Here is a 20,941-nt window from a genome sequence, read left to right as displayed (position 1 = left end):
TAGGGGGAGACTTCAATCTACCAGGTATAGAATGGGATAGTCACACAATCAGAACTGGAGCAAGGGACAGAGACTCTTGTGACATTATCCTGACTGCCTTGTCCGAGAATTACTTCGAGCAGATAGTTAGAGAACCAACTCGTGAAGCTAACGTTTTAGACCTCATAGCAACAAATAGACCGGAACTTTTCGACTCCGTGAATGTAGAAGAGGGTATCAGTGATCATAAGTCAGTGGTTGCATCAATGACTACAAGTGTAATAAGAAATGCCAAGAAAGGAAGGAAAATATATTTGCTTAAAAAGAGTGATAGGGCACAAATCGCAGAATATCTGAGTGACCACCATCAAACGTTCATTTCTGAGGAAGAGGATGTGGAACAAAAATGGAAAAAATTCAGAAACATCGTCCAGTACGCCTTAGATAAGTTCGTACCGACTAAGGTCCAAAGCGAGGGGAAAGATCCACCGTGGTATAACAATCATGTACGAAAGGTACTACGGAAACAAAGAAAGCTTCATCATAGGTTTAAGAGTAGACGAATCATAGCTGATAAGGAAAAGCTGAACGAAGCGAAAAAGAGCGTAAAGAGAGCAATGAGAGAAGCATTCAACGAATTCGAACATAAAACATTGGCAAACAATCTAAACAAGAACCCTAAAAAGTTTTGGTCATATGTAGAATCGGTAAGCGGATCTAAATCCCCTATTCAGTCACTCGTTGACCACGATGGCACCGAAACAGAGGACGACCGAAGAAAGGCAGAAATACTGAATTCAGTGTTCCGAAACTGTTTCACTGCGGAAAATCGTAACACGGTCCCTGACTTCAGCCGTCGCACGGACGCCAAAATGGAAAATATTGAAATAAACGATATCGGAATTGAAAAACAACTGCTATCACTTAGTAGCGGAAAAGCATCCGGACCAGACGAGATACCCTTAAGATTCTACAGTGATTATGCTAAAGAACTTGCCCCCTTTCTATCAGCAATTTATCGTAGATCGCTGGAAGAACGTAAAGTACCTAGCGACTGGAAGAAAGCGCAGGTCGTTCCCATTTTCAAGAAGGGTCATAAATCAGATGCGAATAATTATAGGCCTATTTCGCCTACGTCAATCTGTTGTAGAATAATGGAACATGTTTTGTGTTCTCGTATTATGACGTTCTTAGATAATACAAATCTCCTTCATCATAACCAACATGGATTCCGCAAACAGAGATCATGTGAAACTCAGCTCGCCCTATTTGCCCAAGAAATTCACAGTGCCGTAGACACTGGCGAGCAGATTGATGCCGTATTCCTGGACTTCAGGAAGGCATTTGATACGGTTCCGCACTTACGTTTAGTGAAAAAAATACGAGTTTACGGAATATCGGACCAGGTTTGTGATTGGATTCAGGATTTCCTAGAAGAAAGAACACAACATGTCATTCTTAACGGTTCAAAATCTGCAGATGTAGAGGTAATTTCGGGAGTACCGCAGGGAAGCGTGATAGGACCTTTATTGTTTACAATATACATAAATGACTTAGTTGACAACATCGGTAGCTCCGTGAGGCTATTTGCAGATGACACGGTTGTCTACAAGAAAGTAGCAACATCAGAAGACTCGTACGTACTCCAGGAGGACCTGCAGAGGATTAATGCATGGTGCGACAGCTGGCAGCTTTCCCTAAACGTAGATAAATGTAATATAAAGCGCATACATAGGGGCAGAAATCCATTCCAGTACGATTATGCCATAGGTGGCAAATCATTGGAAGCGGTAACGACCGTAAAATACTTAGGAGTTACTATCCGGAGCGATCTGAAGTGGAATGATCACATAAAACAAATAGTGGGAAAAGCAGGCGCCAGGTTGAGATTTATAGGAAGAATTCTAAGAAAATGTGACTCATCGACGAAAGAAGTAGCTTACAAAACGCTTGTTCGTCCGATTCTTGAGTATTGCTCATCAGTATGGGACCCTTACCAGGTTGGATTAATAGAAGAGATAGACATGATCCAGCGAAAAGCAGCGCGATTCGTCATGGGGACATTTAGTCAGCGCGAGAGCGTTACGGAGATGCTGAACAAGCTCCAGTGGCGGACACTTCAAGAAAGGCGTTACGCAATACGGAGAGGTTTATTATCGAAATTACGAGAGAGCACATTCCGGGAAGAGATGGGCAACATATTACTACCGCCCACATATATCTCGCGTAATGATCACAACGAAAAGATCCGAGAAATTAGAGCAAATACGGAGACTTACAAGCAGTCGTTCTTCCCACGCACAATTCGTGAATGGAACAGGGAAGGGGGGATCAGATAGTGGTACAATAAGTACCCTCCGCCACACACCGTAAGGTGGCTCGCGGAGTATAGATGTAGATGTAGATGTAGATGTTCGTCAAGCAGTTTTCAAGGTTTTTGCTAACAACGTTTCCTCTTTACGTATTACACATATTCGTGTATTATATATATTAAAAATGTAGCCAATGTCTGTAGAAGTATTTATTAGAGTATCACGTAAAATCTGAAGTAAATCGGTCAAGAACATCTCGAGACTTGTGTTATATTCGATGTAATATGTATATATCCCATGCCTGTCCAAATGTTCATTAGTGTCGTGTGCAAGAATTTGAAGTTAACTGATCAAGAAACTGTGAAGATATTTGAAACCAACATATGCCCGTTATGTATTACATATATATTAAAAACATGAGTTTGTATCCATGTGGACATTTATTAGAATATCGTGAAAATTGTGAATTAATCGGTCAAGAACTTTTTGAGATCTGTGCTACAACTTTTACCCTCAATATAGTATAAGTAGAATACTGGTCGATATGGGAAAATCCAGAGAAAAGAAAGTGAAAATTTTCCACATGTTTTTAATTTTAAATTTTAAATCATTTTGGGCAAAAGTGGCCGCCTCTTTGAACCCGCATCTTTTCGGCCCAAAGATGGCTTACACTTTTTTGCGGTAACTGTTTTGCGGCCATTTTTTGGCAGCGACTGGCGACATTTAACATGCAACACGCGAATACTAGCTTGTCCTATAAAAAATTGAATTGCATAGTGGTAGAAAATAAAATTATTTTGTGTGTAATAAAATGGTTACGAATGAAAAGGCTTAGAATAATTAGGCAAGGACTGAAAAAAGAAGCGAAAAAAATGGGTTTCAAAGGCATTCAAAACTGAAGAAACAGCAACTTATTGAACTTATTTTTAGTCATATGAATGAAAAATAACAAGAACATGAACCACTGTCTGAACAACAACAACAACTTCTTCATCAAATGTGTAAAATTTTAAATTTTAAACAACTGTACTAATTGTATTCAACAAATGACCATGGGCAGCAATAACTACTGATTATATCAAAAAAGAAAACCCCTTTAAACGTGCCCAGCGGTCATGTGTATCAAGATATTAAACACTATCTGAAAATATCATGCGAGAATTCCAAGATAAATTAAACAGGTCTGGTATATCAGTACGTCAAAGGCTATCTGAAAATTTCATGATGTAATTCCAAGATAAAAAAAAAGAATTTCAAGACAGTTTAGACTAACCTGGTATATGAAGATTTCATGCGAGAATTCACAGACAGATTAGAGTAGGGATATATGTCATTTTATCAAAAAATGTCTCAAGATTTCATGCGATAGTTTCAAGATAGAATAGACTGAATGCGTTTATCAAGACGACAAATATTGTCAGAAGATTTTATAATGAAATTTTGACATAAATTAAACATGGAAATAATTTTCAGGTATCAAGAAGTATCTGAATCGTTCAAACAAAGACTGTTAAATTCTTATGACATACTGAACGACCAACAACCTGAAAATCATAATCAATTTCTGCTCACAAATTGCAAACACGTTTTGCACAAAGAATGCTTTGACCGTTGGTTAGAAGCGCAAAATACCTGCCTGATGTGTAGAACACCTATTTTATAGAACAACAACTACTACTACAACTACAACATCCGCAATTTTCTTTCGTACTTCTAAGCGTGAGAGTGAACCTTATTAATGGATCAAGATCCGTTAAAAAAAACACTGTACCTCTCAACCCCTTTAAAAATCCCCTCAGTAATTACTCCGTGCTTAAGATCATAAGTCAAATTCCTGTTGCCGTACATAATGATGTACGCCAAAGTATCATCACGAATAGGTTCATTAAAAGTCGCAGACAGTTTAGTGGCTGTCTTTTGAGCAGTGACAACATTCTTGCGCCTGCTCACATTGATAACATAAATTGGATTTGAATTAAGGAAAGCGTATGCACTAATTTTAGCGCCATTACTGGATTCAGTTATTTTCTTGAATTCTGTGAACGCACTGTATGCCTTCAAACAAATGGCTAGCGGATTAATGTTCCACAGTTTTTCTGTGAACGAATGATTTGCGGCAGCTGCGCTGCAGCAGCGTTTACTGCGAACTCCACAGTTTGATTCTCCGTAAAACCCAGCAACCGCCCGATATTGTGCTCTCTACCAAAATACAGCTTATGGCGTGTTCTCTGAATTTCGACTCTGTTATGCGTACTATTTGGTTTAATCTTTAAATTAACAGCACTGAATGACTCTTTATATCTTTCCCTGAATTGTCTAGACTACACTGGCGTGTGGGATTGGTCAACGTGTTGATTTCACAGTCTTTCTCAAAGTACAGTATGTTGTTTTCACATGTAGTTAAAAATGACGAATAAAAACTAACCAGTCCTACTTTTGTAAACGCATCTCTTATACGTATGTTGAATCTTTTCTCTAAGGTCCAAGACTTACCACTGAGTTCAAAAATTCTGTTCATTTATTATTATTATAATAAATGGCGACTGATTGGGAGCCAAAAATCAGAATTCGTGAAAAGAAACAGGAAGAGAAATATGGTGAACTTTTACTTAATTCTATTCGTTGTGCAATAATAGACCCAAGTGGCTGTGGGAAAACAACGTTAGTGATTCACAATTGTATCTTAGCGCCAGAATGTTGAACTGGAAAAAACATTAACCACCTGTATGTGAAGATAAACAAAAGAAATTACTTCTGTTATCAGCAACACTGATGAAATTATTCCACTAGATGAACGTATGGAAAACTCCGTTGTTGTTTTGACGACCTCAATCTTGAAAATCAAGATATAGCCAGAGAATACCTTACCAGAGGACGACATAAGAACATTGACTGCCACTGTTTGGCACAAACGTACTCCAAAATTCCTAAGCCATTCGTGAGAGATAAGCTTAATTTTATCAACATTTTTAGATAAGGTGAAACAAATTTAAAGCACATCTACGACGAATTTGTGGTTGGAGATTTGAAGTGGAAAGACTTCAGAGAAATTTGCAGTAAATCTTGGAACGAGAATTTTGGCTTTATGACTATTGATATGACTCTGAAATCGAATTCAGGCAAATACAGAGATAAAATTAAAACGTATATCCGATTTCAATGAATCAAGATCCATTAAAAAAATATCACTGTTTTATTCTCCCAGCTACTGCGTGAGCTATCTAAACCTAGCCACTGCACATAAACTTTAACACCTTTCTTATTCAACACTTTTTCCACTCGATAATCATCTGGGTATTTCGTCTTCTGTATTGCCTGCTCGTAGAAGCTTCCTTTAATTTCGTTACCACTCATATCCTTCAGCTTATATGTAGGCGGATTTGTGTTGCAGACACCAACGACTCAAATAATTTAATAGACCAATTTTCTGTGTAATCGTTCTCGAACAAACCCTTCATTTTGCTGATTCTCACTTCATCACCTGGTTCGTACTTGGGTGATTCGACTCTGATTCCACCGCTTTCTGCCGTAGCAAATCAGTTACATCTACAGGTTTCATGATTGTTGAGATATCAACTTTGGCAGTAGGTCGACCCACCTGTAATTACATTGAAGTGCAAACTGTTTCCACTTTTTTTTTTCCTTGAGTGTTCTGTTAAACCACTCGACGACAGACGCGTTAATCTCTGAAAAAGTAGAGTAGTGATTTATGTTTTCAAGCTTCATCAGCTCCCTAAAGTGTTTGTTGCAGTAATCTTTACCGTTATCTGTGTGCAAATTTTTTGGCTCTCTTTCTGCCAATACATGTTTGAAAACACTAGTAACGTTTTCACCAGATTTATCTTTACCAGGAATCGCCCAAATATATTTCGAGAACACTTCTGCCACAGTTAACAAACACAGCATATTTTTATTGATTTTGATATGTTCTTGATGTTACCAGAATCCATCTCAACCAAGTCAGCTTGCCACAAATAGTCTATACAAAATGCTGTAACAGCTCTCCGTGGGGAGTTTTTTCTCATCGGTTTGTGCAGCTCGTTCACAATTTCTTCACGAATATTCACAGTCGACCACTTCATTTTTTTCTTTTACACAGTTGCTCTTTCTCTTACACTTTGCACAATTACCCTCGATTCTGGCTCCACCACTTTTTGTGGTAACCGTCTGCGGGTGAACTGTAGCTACAAATCTGTGGTACCTCAAGCACCAAATATCCTTATCGTCGTCATTCATTTATAATTACTATGCATCTTCCTCTCTAGCGCATCAATCCTGCCTTTCATGTTGTTTATCTCTAAGTCATTATTGCTGTAGTATTCGCCGAGCTCAGTTTTGCTCGCTCAGTTATTCAATAGTGTGAGAATGCTTGTGTACTCAGCTTTGCACATAATCACCAAAAAATTTCTCCAAGTCCTTTTTGCTCGCGTAGTTATTTAATTGCTTTTCTACATATCTTTTGGTAACTACACTCCTGGAAATGGAAAAAAGAACACATTGAGACCGGTGTGTCAGACCCACCATACTTGCTTCGGACACTGCGAGAGGGCTGTACAAGCAATGATCACACGCACGGCACAGCGGACACACCAGGAACCGCGGTGTTGGCCGTCGAATGGCGCTAGCTGCGCAGCATTTGTGCACCGCCGCCGTCAGTGTCAGCCAGTTTGCCGTGGCATACGGAGCTCCATCGCAGTCTTTAACACTGGTAGCATGCCGCGACAGCGTGGACGTGAACCGTATGTGCAGTTGACGGACTTTGAGCGAGGGCGTATAGTGGGCATGCGGGAGGCCCGGGTGGTCGTACCGCCGAATTGCTCAACACGTGGGGCGTGAGGTCTCCACAGTACATCGATATTGTCGCCAGTGGTCGGCGGAAGGTGCACGTGCCCGTCGACCTGGGACCGTACCGCAGCGACGCACGGATGCACGCCAAGACCGTAGGATCCTACGCAGTGCCGTAGGGGACCGCACCGCCACTTACCAGCAAATTAGGGACACTGTTGCTCCTGGGGTATCGGCGAGGACCATTCGCAACCGTCTCCATGAAGCTGGGCTACGGTCCCGCACACCGTTAGGCCGTCTTCCGCTCACGCCCCAACATCGTGCAGCCCGCCTCCAGTGGTGTCGCGACAGGCGTGAATGGAGGGACGAATGGAGACGTGTCGTCTTCAGCGATGAGAGTCGCTTCTGCCTTGGTGCCAATGATGGTCGTATGCGTGTTTGGCGCCGTGCAGGTGAGCGCCACAATCAGGACTGCATACGACCGAGGCACACAGGGCCAACACCCGGCATCATGGTGTAGGGAGCGATCCCCTACACTGGCCGTACACCACTGGTGATCGTCGAGGAGACACTGAATAGTGCACGGTACATCGAAACCGTCATCGAACCCATCGTTCTACCATTCCTAGACCGGCAAGGGAACTTGCTGTTCCAACAGGACAATGCACGTCCGCATGTATCCCGTGCCACCCAACGTGCTCTAGAAGGTGTAAGTCAACTACCCTGGCCAGCAAGATCTCCGGATCTGTCCCCCATTGAGCATGTTTGGGACTGGATGAAGCGTCGTCTCACGCGGTCTGCACGTCCAGCACGAACGCTGGTCCAACTGAGGTGCTAGGTGGAAATGGCATGGCAAGCCGTTCCACAGGACTACATCCAGCATCTCTACGATCGTCTCCATGGGAGAATAGCAGCCTGCATTGCTGCGAAAGGTGGATATACACTGTACTAGTGCCGACATTGTGCATGCTCTGTTGCGTGTGTCTATGTGCCTGTGGTTCTGTCAGTGTGATCATGTGATGTATCTGACCCCAGGAATGTGTCAATAAAGTTTCCCCTTCCTGGGACAATGAATTCACGGTGTTCTTATTTCAATTTCCAGGAGTGTATATCAGGGACATCTATAGGGTCTTTTACATTTACTAATATGTTATCTTTGAAGTCAATATACCTTTCGTTATTTTAAAAACGCTATTTAATTCCTTTCGAGATTGTTCAGCCTCACCTTCGATTTTTGAAGTTAATTCTCTCAAGTCAGCTGTACTAGCAGTCGATATTAGTTGCTTATAAATTGTTTGATTTTTGAAGCTAATTCTCCCAGGTCAGCTTTCTTAGCAGTTGATTCTAGTTGCTCCTTAACCCGGTCTTTTATCTTGTTTCCAAATACATCCATTTATTATATCGAGAATCTTATCAAACGACCACCCGTCTGTAAACAGCTTCAAGATCAGCAAACATAGGTGGCCACATATAAACTGATCCAAATTTTGAACCCTCTGTGCGTTGTAAAACAAGTCAGCTCAGCCTAGATAGTTCAGTAACGCTTGTAGAATATCGCCACCAAACGAGTCAAACACAAAATTTTCCCCGTCATTCTTGAAGTAACATGTCCAGTGAGTGCCTACGTAATGAGACGTGTCTAGATTAACTTTTGCTGATTTTTGCGGCAGTTCATCGATCATAAAGACACCTTTAAAATTCGCAATTTTCAATTGCTTTACTGATTTTTCCATCAAATCTGGTTAACGGATGGCTGTACTTTTGCATCGTTTCCTTGACTTTTTTTTTTGTATAAGGTATTATTTCTTAGGGCAAACTTGCCCCAACTTTTCTTTTCTCCATTTCTAGGATATATCTCTTCTGTTCTGCCAACTCTGCATCTCCCATCGTTTTTTGTGCACAGCGCTCGTAATTGCTGCGGCCCCACTGCCCAACAATCCTATTGCACCTAATGCAGCTAGAATCATCGGCAAGAAGCCGCCTTCGTTTTTAGCTTTTTTTTTTTTTTTTTTTTTTTGCTCTAAGATATTCAAGCAATTTTTTTCACAACAGTCATAGATAAAGTTAGGAGTAAACTACCGTCTTTTATAACTTTACTGGCTTTCTGTTCCATATGTGTTTCATTAAGAAAATTATCAAGAAAGCCGTGACTTTTCAGTTCGTCGTTGGAGAACTTTAACTTAATAGCCTTGGCTCTTGGCACGCCGCTAGATGTTACATTAAAATCAATACTAAATTCTTTCATTTATTAACAGGAGAGAAAAAAATAGTGAAGTCCAGCCGTTATCGTCTACTAAACATTTGCCTAATTTTCTCTTTCCCTACATTATCCCCGCAACAGCTGTAGAAACTAATCTTTCGCCTATCGATGTATTTTTGCTGAAAATTCTTTCTTTTGCTGCCTTCTGCAATTCCTTACCTGCATCATGTCTTTTTTCCACATCCTTATGGTCTCTGTATGCAATGTCATGTTCTTGGAAGCTTCATCTGAAGGATTAATTCCTACATCTCCACATGCTAATCTTTCCTCTAGCTATGTGTAACGTCCGCAAAAGCGGTAGCCAGGCAGATGCATCTCTGGTATTGGAAGATTATTTAATGCCCATTTGACTAGGCCTTTACCATGCTTTTCCGACTTTCAAACTGTGTGACGGAGATTGTTCAGAAATCAAATCAAGTATGGAATTCCCTTTGGTTTGTTCACTATAAAGTCGTTAAATTTACTGATAAGCATTTAAGTTATACCAACTTTTTCGTTATGATAACTATTATTTCCTGCATTCTCCCCACCGTGAATCACCGTCAGCCTATCGATTAAATCTCTGACGTAATTCATCCAAACATACTCGTCAGGTTTTGCTATGTATTTTTTTACAAAGCCCGTTCCACCCTCGCTGCTGGCTGGTGATTTTGATGTCGAATTACTACGTACTTACCTTAATGACTGCCATCTCGGCTTAATGATGTTATTGTAATTTTCGCTGGAGTTTGATTTGGGTTTATTCGTATTTGGATCATTGTGGTGAAATATTACATTCGTTTCCTTCAGCGTAGTTGTATATGCTTCAAGGTCATCAGTCGTGTAGTCTTACAATTTAAGGTTTATTCGGGATAGCTGTTTCATCAATCTATCGCTGGCAGTGAAAGTGTTACCTTTGACAGAAGCAGCGTCATTGTTAAACGTTACTTCGGAATCGCCTACGTAGTGCTTCCCTTTGCCAAACCTTAAGCCATATACTGTATCACCAAGACCACCGGACGGCCGTTGTGGCCGAGCGCTTCTAGGTGCTTCAGTCGGAAGCGCGCACCTGCTACGGTCGCAAGTTCGAATCCTGCCTCGGGCATGGATGTGTGTGATGTCCTTATGTTAGTTAGGTTTAAGTAGTTCTAAATATAGGGGACTGGTGACCTCAGATGTTAAGTCCCATAGTGCTCAGTGCCATTTGAACCAAGATCACCCAAGTATTTTGACACTTTCGGCCCAAGATGTCGAGTAGTCTGTAACACCCTTCATCTTCTCCCGCCCTTCTTCCTCAGTTTGCTGCAACATAGGCTCAAGTCTCCTACGGGTCTTCGGCGCGATCGGATCATCATCAACTAATAAGCTTCTTTCAAAAGATGACTCCTTAGGTGTAGGCGGAATAAGAAACATATCATCATAATTCCCTAGCTGTTTTTCGACCTCTTGATTTTTCCTACAGCACCAATAACGTCTTCACATAAAGCGTTCAGTTTCTCGATAACAGACTGGTCTTCTTTCTTATGCTCCTCGTGTTCTGTCATTGGCTTCATCTTCCACTCTTTGAACAGACTTTTCAGCTGTTCAAACTTCTTCCTATTATTCTTTGCTTGTTTAACAAGCTTTAGATCGTCTTATGTCTCTGTCTCAATGAGCATACAAAGATGAAGCTGAATGTATATGTATGACGTAGTGGCCACACGATGTTTGCACTGAATATATATATATATATATATATATATATATATATATATATATATATATATATATATTCAGCGCAAACATCTAGCCACTACTGAACCACTAAGTCACACATCTCACGTTTACTGTGATTTTTATGGTTTATTAAACATAAAATTTTACAGAATTCGATATCGTGAACGTTATAGCCATCGACGTTCTTGTAACCTTTATATATCATAAGCATGCCTATCAGCATTGCATAGTCCTCGTAATTCAGCACTTTGTTACATCAATCTGGTAAAAGAATCTTACACTTGCCATCGAGCAGTAGAGATGTTTTCTATCCGTGTCTAGTATTTCCACTGTTGACGTTTGTAATTGTGTGTAAACGTCCTTCTTCTAAGTCACTAAGCTTTTTATGACACATTGCTGCGTTCTGGTTATTGTGTTTCGTCATCAACTTATCTCGTTCCATTTTATCAAACGATAAATATATTTTAGGGATTTATCGCTTCTAGTTGTGCCACGGTATTATTTAAAGGCTTCATTATTGCCATGAATGAAGAACATGTCGATGGGTAGTTTGTGCCAAATAAAGAGAGATCAAATTTACGTCCTCTCACTAGAATGTTCGAGAATTCATTGTATTCGTAATATATGCTGTCCTTGAAGAAGTAAAAAATGTCGTTTATGAATCTAAATACAGAGTCTAAGGCAGACGGCACGCCAGGAAAACTTTCGCTGATAACGCCAAAGGCCTTTGCTATAAAGCCGCATTCGTCTATTTCTGCGAAGTATACATCATCATAAAAAACAAACGTTCTGCCTGAATAAGTGTTTAACGCTCCGTGGATGACAAGGTTTTACCACAGACCAATATAAGACACTTTTTAGGGTAGCCAGCTTCTAGAGCTAAACTCGACAATTGAATCATGTATATCATGTTACTAACAATCAACATGACTTGACCTGATGGCCCCTGATAAACAGCAGAAATGTTTATGAAATCTGCGGTAGAAATCATAACCAGTCTGTGATTATCACAGGCTTAGTAGGTAGCGTGCTCATCATTATTATTAAGAGCGTTCATCCAAACCCATCTTCCGTGGAAAGTGTATAGGAATTCGTCCACAGTAACAGAACTTCCAAACTGCTCGATTTTGCACAATTCAGGTTCCTTTTCAGGCACTGCTGGCGTCGGCGCCTGAATAGGCTCAGAAGCAGCTAGCACGTTTCCCATATATCGTCTTCAGATAGCTGCATGGTAGTGCGTACATCATTGACTCAGAGACGTCTGATTACGCCAAACCTAGCGTGTGGCCCGTTTCGTGAACTAACAAGGGGAGGCCGCCAATTGTGAAATTCAGATTCGATTCATACTTCGCATAATAAAAGCTCATGGCCAGAGGTGTAATGTGGCAAAGCACCAAGATGCACTTCTCAGCCGTTGTCGAGAAAATCGACAGTTAAAAGAAACCGTTGCGGTGAAATACTCTCTACGATTAATAATATTGTACAGCGTCGTGGCGCAGCGGTAAGCGCTCGGGTTCGTAATGCGGAGGTCGCCGGATCGAATCTCCCGCCATGCAACCTTTATTTCTTTTTTTAGTATTTGTTTTTTGTAATTCAAATGTGTGTACACACACACACACACACACACACACATACACACACACACACACACACACATATATATATATATATATATATATATATATATATAATTCCCGGCAATCAGTTGCAACAATTATGCATATAATAAGTTGTTGAAAGTCGTTTGTCGTGGAAAAACTGGCGACTTCGAACATCATTATGTTTTCCGCAAACAAAGTTGTATTTCACAAATGTTATTAATTGTCTTCATAATGTTAACCACGTGTAGTTAACGGAAGACGTAGAAACCATATTCCGAAACGAATACGTATAGCGTAAGTCAAACGTTCGAATTAGAATAGAAACCCCACGAACACTATTTTGCTGTGGCAGGTATGAAATATAAACTCCGTTACTCGCTCGTTACACTTGAAGGACAGATGTTGAATGGGCCGAAACGAGCCGCCGTATAACAACGAGGTTGCCTGCTAACTTCGAAAGAAGGTAGATGCGGTCCCTAGCGCAACTTATAACATCATCGAAAATCAGTGCGGACGTGAGAGCTTTGGTACACCCTGTTAAACAAACGAAAAAATGGAGGCGCTACAACTGGAGCGCGATCCGCCTTCACCAACATGCATAAGCAATTCATTAATAGTTTATATATATATATATATATATATATATATATATATATATATATATATATTTGAATTACAAAAAACTAATAATTAAACAATGTTGCATGGCGCGAGATTCGATCCGGCGACCTTCGCATTACGAACCCGAGCGCCTACCGCTGCGCCACGACGCTGTACAATATTATTAATCGTACAGCGTATTTCACCGCAACGGTTTCTTTTAACTCTCGATTTTCTCGATAACGGCTGAGAAGTGCATCTTGGTGCTTTGCCACATTACACCTCTGGCCACGAGCTTTTATTATGCGCAGTATGAATCGAATCTGAATTTCACAATTGGCGGCCTCCCCTTGTAAGACGGAGAGCAAGTTTCTTTGAGAAGAAGGCGTATTATTGTCCGTTTCCATGTACCAGTATTTATCCTGATCAACATGAATTTCGGTAGGATCGTTGTACATATAAGGGTAATCTGCATGAGCCAGTACATGGCCTCTCCCGTCAAAAATGCGTTGACAGAACTGCAGCACTGAATTTTGCCTTCTGCGAGCTCTTCTCTTGTTCGAAATGACAATATCAGGATTTTGGTTGCTGTTTTCAAAAATAAGATCTCTGTGATCTTGCCGGATTTCAAAAGGTGCTTCAGCTGCCTGCAACATTGTTCTAGTCCCAAGATAGTAATGCCATTTTATATTCTTCTTGTTGCTCTTTTAGATCTGTGTAGGAAAGCTCAAAATTTTTTCTTCCACGCCACATCTTGGTTTCTCCATTAATTGAAAAGTTTCGTCAGTCAGCTCACCATTAGTTACTAGATTAAATTTCTGCTGAAATAACGTAAGCGCCTCTTTGAACGCTTTATCACTCAATTTAGAAAGCTGATCTTCTACTTCTTCTAGGGCAGCCAAATAGCCCAAGTTTTGCAAGTACTTTACTGCTGCTTCATCAAGAGCGTATACTAATAAGGGTAAAAAAATTGGAAGTTCAATTATCCCGTTCATAGAAATATTATTATTATTACTTTTCATGCAATTCAATTTTTCATGGATGTTTGCATCTCGGTAGCGTCGTTTCGGCGCCACCAAAATTTTCTATTTGTCGTATAATAAAATGGAAGCAGTTATCGATATTGGCAACAACCAACTTGTGTTCAAAGACTAGGAAGTGCTCGTGGTACTAGATAAAGAGAATAATCCCTGGTTCAAGGCCAAGAATGTATGCAATATTCTTGAGTATGCAAGTTCTAGAGACGCCTTGAAAGATAATGTAAGAGAAAAAGATATAAAAAATACGAAGAATTCAAGCGTACCTGTGAACTACACTTGTATTCAGATACAAATTTTACAATGAACCAGGACTTTACATATTAGTGCATAAGCCAACGATGCCTCTTGCTGTTAAATTTAGAGATTGGGTGTGTGTGATGAAGCCTTGCCTTCGATTCGAAAACACGGTGAGTACAGAATTAAAGAGATGTATCAAGGCAAAATAACTCATTTGGAAAGTTTAAACTGAACTCACGAAGAGCACATTCAAGGTTTAAATGAACTAGTTGATACATCTATAAAACTTATACGTAACAAAGCTGAACGAATAGAAATATTATTACCTCATGTTGTCCCTCAAACAGACAATGAAAATTTGAGACACATGTTTTTACTGTTGAAATTATTTCACGATGACTGCGATTACGCTTACAACGTCATCAGAGTGCAGAGAAGAAATTTGCATAAGCATTTATACAGAATCATGGACAGACATCCAAATAGTAAAGAAATGCTGAGGCTCCAGTACGATCCAAATTCGATAAATTTGTACCAAAGAATGGAGGAAAACTTGAACATCGACTAGCACTTGAACTATTTCAGTATCTAGGATGATGACTACAAGCAAGACGTACTGATTAACAATATCAAATATCTCCGTGAGACTAAGTTGTCGGCACAATTTTTAATGAATCGCGATCCATTAAAAACAGCTCAAAACCTACGGTGTCACGTGAAGAAAACTACGGAGGGATTTTTTCTTCTTCCAAGTTCTCTCTCATCTTTTACCCTCCTGGGTTTTTTCTCTCTCGATGCCCAAGTCCATTGCCAGCTCCGATGATGCATCTGCCAACCGTCTTATTTACTCGAGGGGCACAAGAACATCAGCGACTCGATGATGATGATCCTCATTACTTTGGGTGGTCAGCCCAGCTCCCTAGACTGAGGCAAACCAGGGAGCGCGTTCAAGCGCCTGCAACTTGTGTGGCAGTGACAAAGTACTTTCTAAAAGCACCTACATTCACCTGCTTATTTTTTTTCGCTTGGAATTTGTGGTTTTTTCGCCAGATAGTTGCAGATCGTTTGAAGGGACTAAACGCAAACTTCAATTCTCCTTAAATCTCAGCTGGGATGACCATACCGTCTGCATTTCCATAATGAATAAGGCAAAGATCACGTACCGTAGTAATTTAAAAGATGGAACATTAGGAACATCTGTTGACGGAAGAAGAGAACACAGTCAGCGCCGGCGACGACCGCATACACGTGCTTCCTACTTCTTATCTGGTTATGCAGAGAGGGCTCTTTCGCCACAGATTGCAACACTAAATGCTAGCTGTACCATAAAAATTGAATTGTGTATTTGTAATATAAATAAGTATTTTGTGTAATAAATAAATGACTATTTATACTGAATTAAAAGCTCTCACAAAAGAGGTCAGGATCAAGGGTTTCACGAAATGAAGAAAGCAGAACTTGGTGAAGCTATAGAGAGAGCTTATTCTTCAGAAAATGTTAGCCGATTGTTTAATTAAGACGAATTTTCCAAAAAAACTTTTCGTAACTTGAGAGAAATAGCAAGGGAAAATAGAGTCAAAGGATATTCTGTGATACTTTCAAAAGAAAAGCTATTGAATTTGATAAATTTAGAGAAGGAGCGTTTGGAGAGAATTCGGTAGTTCCAATTTGCTCAAGATGTACTCGAAACAGTGCCAAAGCGAAGTCAAGAGAACAACAGAAAGAATTGGCGATATTTTCCCTATCAAGAAAAAACTGCCCAGGTCGTTGAAAGACAAAAAGTGACCGTTCGAGATTATTCCAGGTAATCGTACAGTATTGTTTAAAAAATATAACGTTTGGCAGACAGCTTATACTAATAAAAGCAAAGACTTGAAAGATGATCCCATGAAACAGATGAAAGCTATCAGAAAGCTGTACACGCAGCCACCAAAGAGGTAAGAAAGTTAACTGATTTCAAGCAAGGCGATCAGATGATGGTAGTTGCTGAAAATAATAATTTTAATCACGCAATTTCGTCGAAAAGGAATTTTAAAGTAAATGCTAAGGCAACTTCCACAGACTGAAAGAATATTAACATCTAATGAAAATGTAGACATAAACAATGCCACTTTTTACTTCGACGTCTACAAAATGCCTAGGGAAAAAGTCGGAAATCATACGAAAACAGTGAATATTGCTGATGATATCATTAGTAAGAGAAGAATAAACATAATAATCAACACTGACAGCCTGTGCGGTCCACGAACAATAATCACAGAATTTACCTACGAAACTGGAAACATTCTGGGTAAGGAACTGACGGACAATCAAGTTCTCTACATTAGGGAAGGTAGAGCTGTGGAGGAAGAAATAGCAAAGGAGTTGTGCGATAAACCTGGAAAAAATTATGAAGAAGCGTTCACCCCTGCCGATTTCAGCGATGCAGCAAAATTTTTTAATGTTCATATTAAGCATGTTTCAACTGCTGCATTTAACAAGGCAATTCATTGTTCTGGCGTGGAAAGAGAGAAAACGATTTAAATAACAACCACTATAATGTGATCAACAACATGAAGGGTTTCTGTGGTAGCATACACTACTGCAAAAAATGTGACGTTGCCTACAATAACAAAGGCAAAAGCTCTTGGAAAAGAGATGAAGGAAATGTGTGCAATTTGTTTTTAAGACCAAAGCATGATAATAAAAAAGGAAATCGATCAAAAATTTATTGTGAAAAGTGCAACATATGTTGTTTTGATAAGGAATGCATGGATAACCGCAAAGGAGTTTGTGAACAGTTTACACGTGCAAAAAGTGTTAAAAGCTATGCAGTAGAAACATAAGCGGACACAACTGTGGTTTCTCTGAATGCTGAAATTGTGATGAAAATGTAAAGGTAAGTGAGCACGAATGCTACATGCAAAGGAGAAAAAGTCGCGGTGGTTACTGCGAGGATTATTGTACTTCCAACGGAAGCGGCACTAAACGATTTAAAAAATGCACTTACACACAAAAGTACTACTTTTTCGATTTGGAAGCAGAAAAAGATACAGGAGAATATACGGCAGACTTTGTCGCTGTGCACGACTTCAAAGGAAACAGACACGAGTACAGAAATAACAATGAACTTTGTTAATGGTTGATATCACACAGTAACAGGAGGTATACGTCTATAGCGCACAATGCAAAGGCTTATGATGCGTACTTTCTTTTCATCTTAACGGCGTTAAGATGAAAACCATTTACCAAGGGACGAAGCTTACGGAGCTGATAATACCTACCCTAAAACTTAGAATAATTGACGGCGTAAACTTTATCGAAGGTGGCCTCGTGTCGTATCCAAGGACATTCGGCTTGAAAGAGTTGAAAAAGGGCTACTTTCCGCACTTCTTCAATAAGCGCAACATCAAAATTACGTAGGGCAAATTCCCCCAACCAAGTACTATGGTGTCGGCACTATGAAACCTGAAGCTATAAAAGCGTTCTTAGAATGGCACGCTCAAAAGATGAAGGATAACTACGTGTTTGATTTCCAGAAGGAACTTGCCGAGTATGCCCATTCTGATGCCGACATATTGCGCCGCGGCTGTCTGGAATGTAGGAAAAATTTCCTGGAAGTAGAAAATATTGATCCTTTTCAGTACATAACAACGGCTAGAGTTTGTATGTCTATTTACAGGTCAGAATACCTTGAGCCAACGCGATTTCTGTAGTCAAAGATCAAAAGAAGTAAATGTTCAGCATGCATTGAACGACCGGGGAAGTTACAATGTGTGGTGCAAAAGTTGACGGCTACGATGCAAGCACTAAAACCGTGTTATCAGTATCATGGTTGCTTTTGGCACGGCTGCCCAGAGTGTTATTCGCGCGATATTATCAACAATCTGAACCATGAAACCATGAATGATCTCTTTTCAATGACGGCAGAGCGAACACAGACGTTGAGGAATGCTGGTTATAGCGTTGTCGAGATGAGGAGTTGTAAGTTGAAAAATTCTAAGGCTTACAAAGAGAACGTAAATAAAGCAATAAATCTCGTAGAACCACTGAATCCTAGTGACCCGCTTTTCGGTGGATGAACAAACGTTGCTAAGTTGAAGGTGTCAGGCAAGAAGCTGCGATACATAGACATCTGGAGTCTATATCCAACACTGATGTTTTACGACGATTATCCTGTTGGTCATTACGAACAGATACTGAGACCAGAAAAACACGGCAAAGAAAGGTTTGGTTTTGTTAAATGCAAAGTGCTTGAGCCTCGAGGCTTGTATCATCCTGTGCTTCCAGTTAGGCAGCAAAAGCTTTTGTTCGTTCTAAGTGTGAAATGTGTAGAACAAAAGCCACATAGTAGTTGCAACCATAGTGACGATGAGCGAGCACTTGTAGGATAGAGCTAAACAAGGCTATCGAAAAAGGCTGCAAAATACAGGTAATTTACGAGGTACGGCATTTTGATCGAGTAAGTAATGAGTTATATATGACGGTAGTACCAGTTCCCGAAAGAACAGTTACCGTTGATGACCATGCAGCTTTGCTAGAAATGAAATGATAATTAAATGGACACCCTAGCTGCAAACAGGCGTTGATATACTTCATTGGAGACATGTTGAAAATGTGTGCCCTGACCGGGACTCGAACCCGCGAAGTGTATCAACGCCCGTTTGCAGCTAGGGTGTCCATTTAATTATCATTTCATTTCTAGCAAAGCTGCATAGTCATCAACGGTAACCGTTCTTTCGAGAACAGATACTACCGTCATATATAGTTAAAATATGGCCTCCCGGCCATTGACCTTCTTGTGCGAACGCACACGCTATGTCCGAACTCTTACAGGACTTGGTAGATTAATCTGCCACGAGTAACGAGTATGATGGGCAAACATCTATTAGGCGCACTACGAATGTAGTGGTGTGGACATGTTGGAAATGTGGGTCTCACGGGGAGCGTGCAAGGGATAGGTCCCTGCAGGGGAACTATCCTCTGTGTCCTCGGTGGCTCAGATCGATAGAGCGTCTGCCATGTAAGCAGGAGGTCCCGGGTTCGAGTCCCGGTCGGGACACACATTTTCAACATGTCCCCAATGAAGTATATAACGGCTGTTTGCAGCTAGGGTGTCCATTTAATTATCATTTCATTTCTAGCAAAGCTGCATGGTCATCAACGGTAACTGTTCTTTCGGGAACTGGTACTACCGTCATATATAACTCATTACTTACTCGATCAAAATGCCGTACCTCGTAAATTACCAGTATTTTGCAGCCTTTTTCGATAGCCTTGTTTAGCTCTATCCTACAAATGCTCGCTCATCGTCACTATGGTTGCAACTACTATGAGGCTTTTGTTCTACACATTTCACACTTAGAGCGAACAAAAGCTTTTGCTGCCTAACTGGAAGCACAGGATGATACAAGCCTCGAGGCTCAAACACTTTGCATTTAACAAAACCAAACCTTTCTTTGCCGTCCATTTAATTATCAAGTAATGAGTTGTTCAGAGATTACATTAAAACCTTCATGACGATCAAACTGGAAACTAGTCCTTGGGAAGATGATTAAACGTCGAAAGAAGAATACGTTCGAGTTACCAAAGAAAAGCAAGCTATAGAGGTCGGCTTTAGCAATATTGAAGCGAACGCCGGCAAGCGGGCTGTTGCCAAAATATGCCTCAATTCTTTTTGGGGGAAAGGCTGAACTTGTCACAAACGGAATTTATACACGACGTTAAATGATACTACGCACTCTTGCTCGACGACAAAATAGAGATAACTAATGTGATACCAATCAACGAGGAAACAATCGAGGTGACATATCGCTACGACGATTTTTATCTCGAAGATAGTACAAGTACTAACATATCTGTAGCCGCTTTCATCACCGCCAACGCTAGAATGAGGTTGTATGATATGCTCTATAGATTAGGTGATACTATGACACACATTCTATTGTTTACGTTGATGATGGTACAAACACAGTCCAAACAGGTTGTATGCTTGGCGAATGGACAGATGAATTCGGCACAGGCCCAAAACGCTATGCTTATCGTGCCTATAAAGGCAAAAAGACTACAAAAATTAATGTCTTCACTATAAACTACGAAAATTCCGTAAATCTCAACATGAAGACGAAGGCCGAATTAATACGGGCTTCTGAAGATAAGGTTATCATGAGCAATAACATAATTACAAGAGATAAGGAGACAAAAAATCTGGTCAATAAATTTATAGCAAAAGAGTTTAAATTAAACTCCGATAAACGTATTCTTCTAAAGGAAAAGCCCGTATAATTGATACACTTCTGTGGGGTTATTAAGGAAAAACTTTAGTATACAGGGTGTCCCAGCTGTCTTGTCCGCCCAAAATATTTCTGGAACAATCACAGCTATTTGAAAACGACTTTCACCGGTATCAATGTCGGGCTGGGGCCCATGAATGTACATATTTGGAAACATTCT

General features: G+C 40.3%; 1 non-coding gene across 1 annotated transcript; it reads left to right on the top strand.

Annotated features, from left to right (window-relative positions):
* The first annotated feature begins 19,475 nt into the window (after positions 1 to 19,475).
* Positions 19,476 to 19,550, top strand: Trnat-ugu. Its single transcript has one exon. It is a non-coding gene; the product is annotated as a tRNA-Thr (tRNA).
* The last annotated feature ends 1,391 nt before the right edge of the window (positions 19,551 to 20,941 follow it).

This window comes from Schistocerca americana, chromosome 3 (assembly GCF_021461395.2).
Source record: "Schistocerca americana isolate TAMUIC-IGC-003095 chromosome 3, iqSchAmer2.1, whole genome shotgun sequence".
NCBI lineage: Eukaryota > Metazoa > Arthropoda > Insecta > Orthoptera > Acrididae > Schistocerca > Schistocerca americana.
The sequence above is the reverse complement of the archived record's forward strand: the minus strand, read 5'-3'. Positions and strand labels throughout refer to the sequence as shown.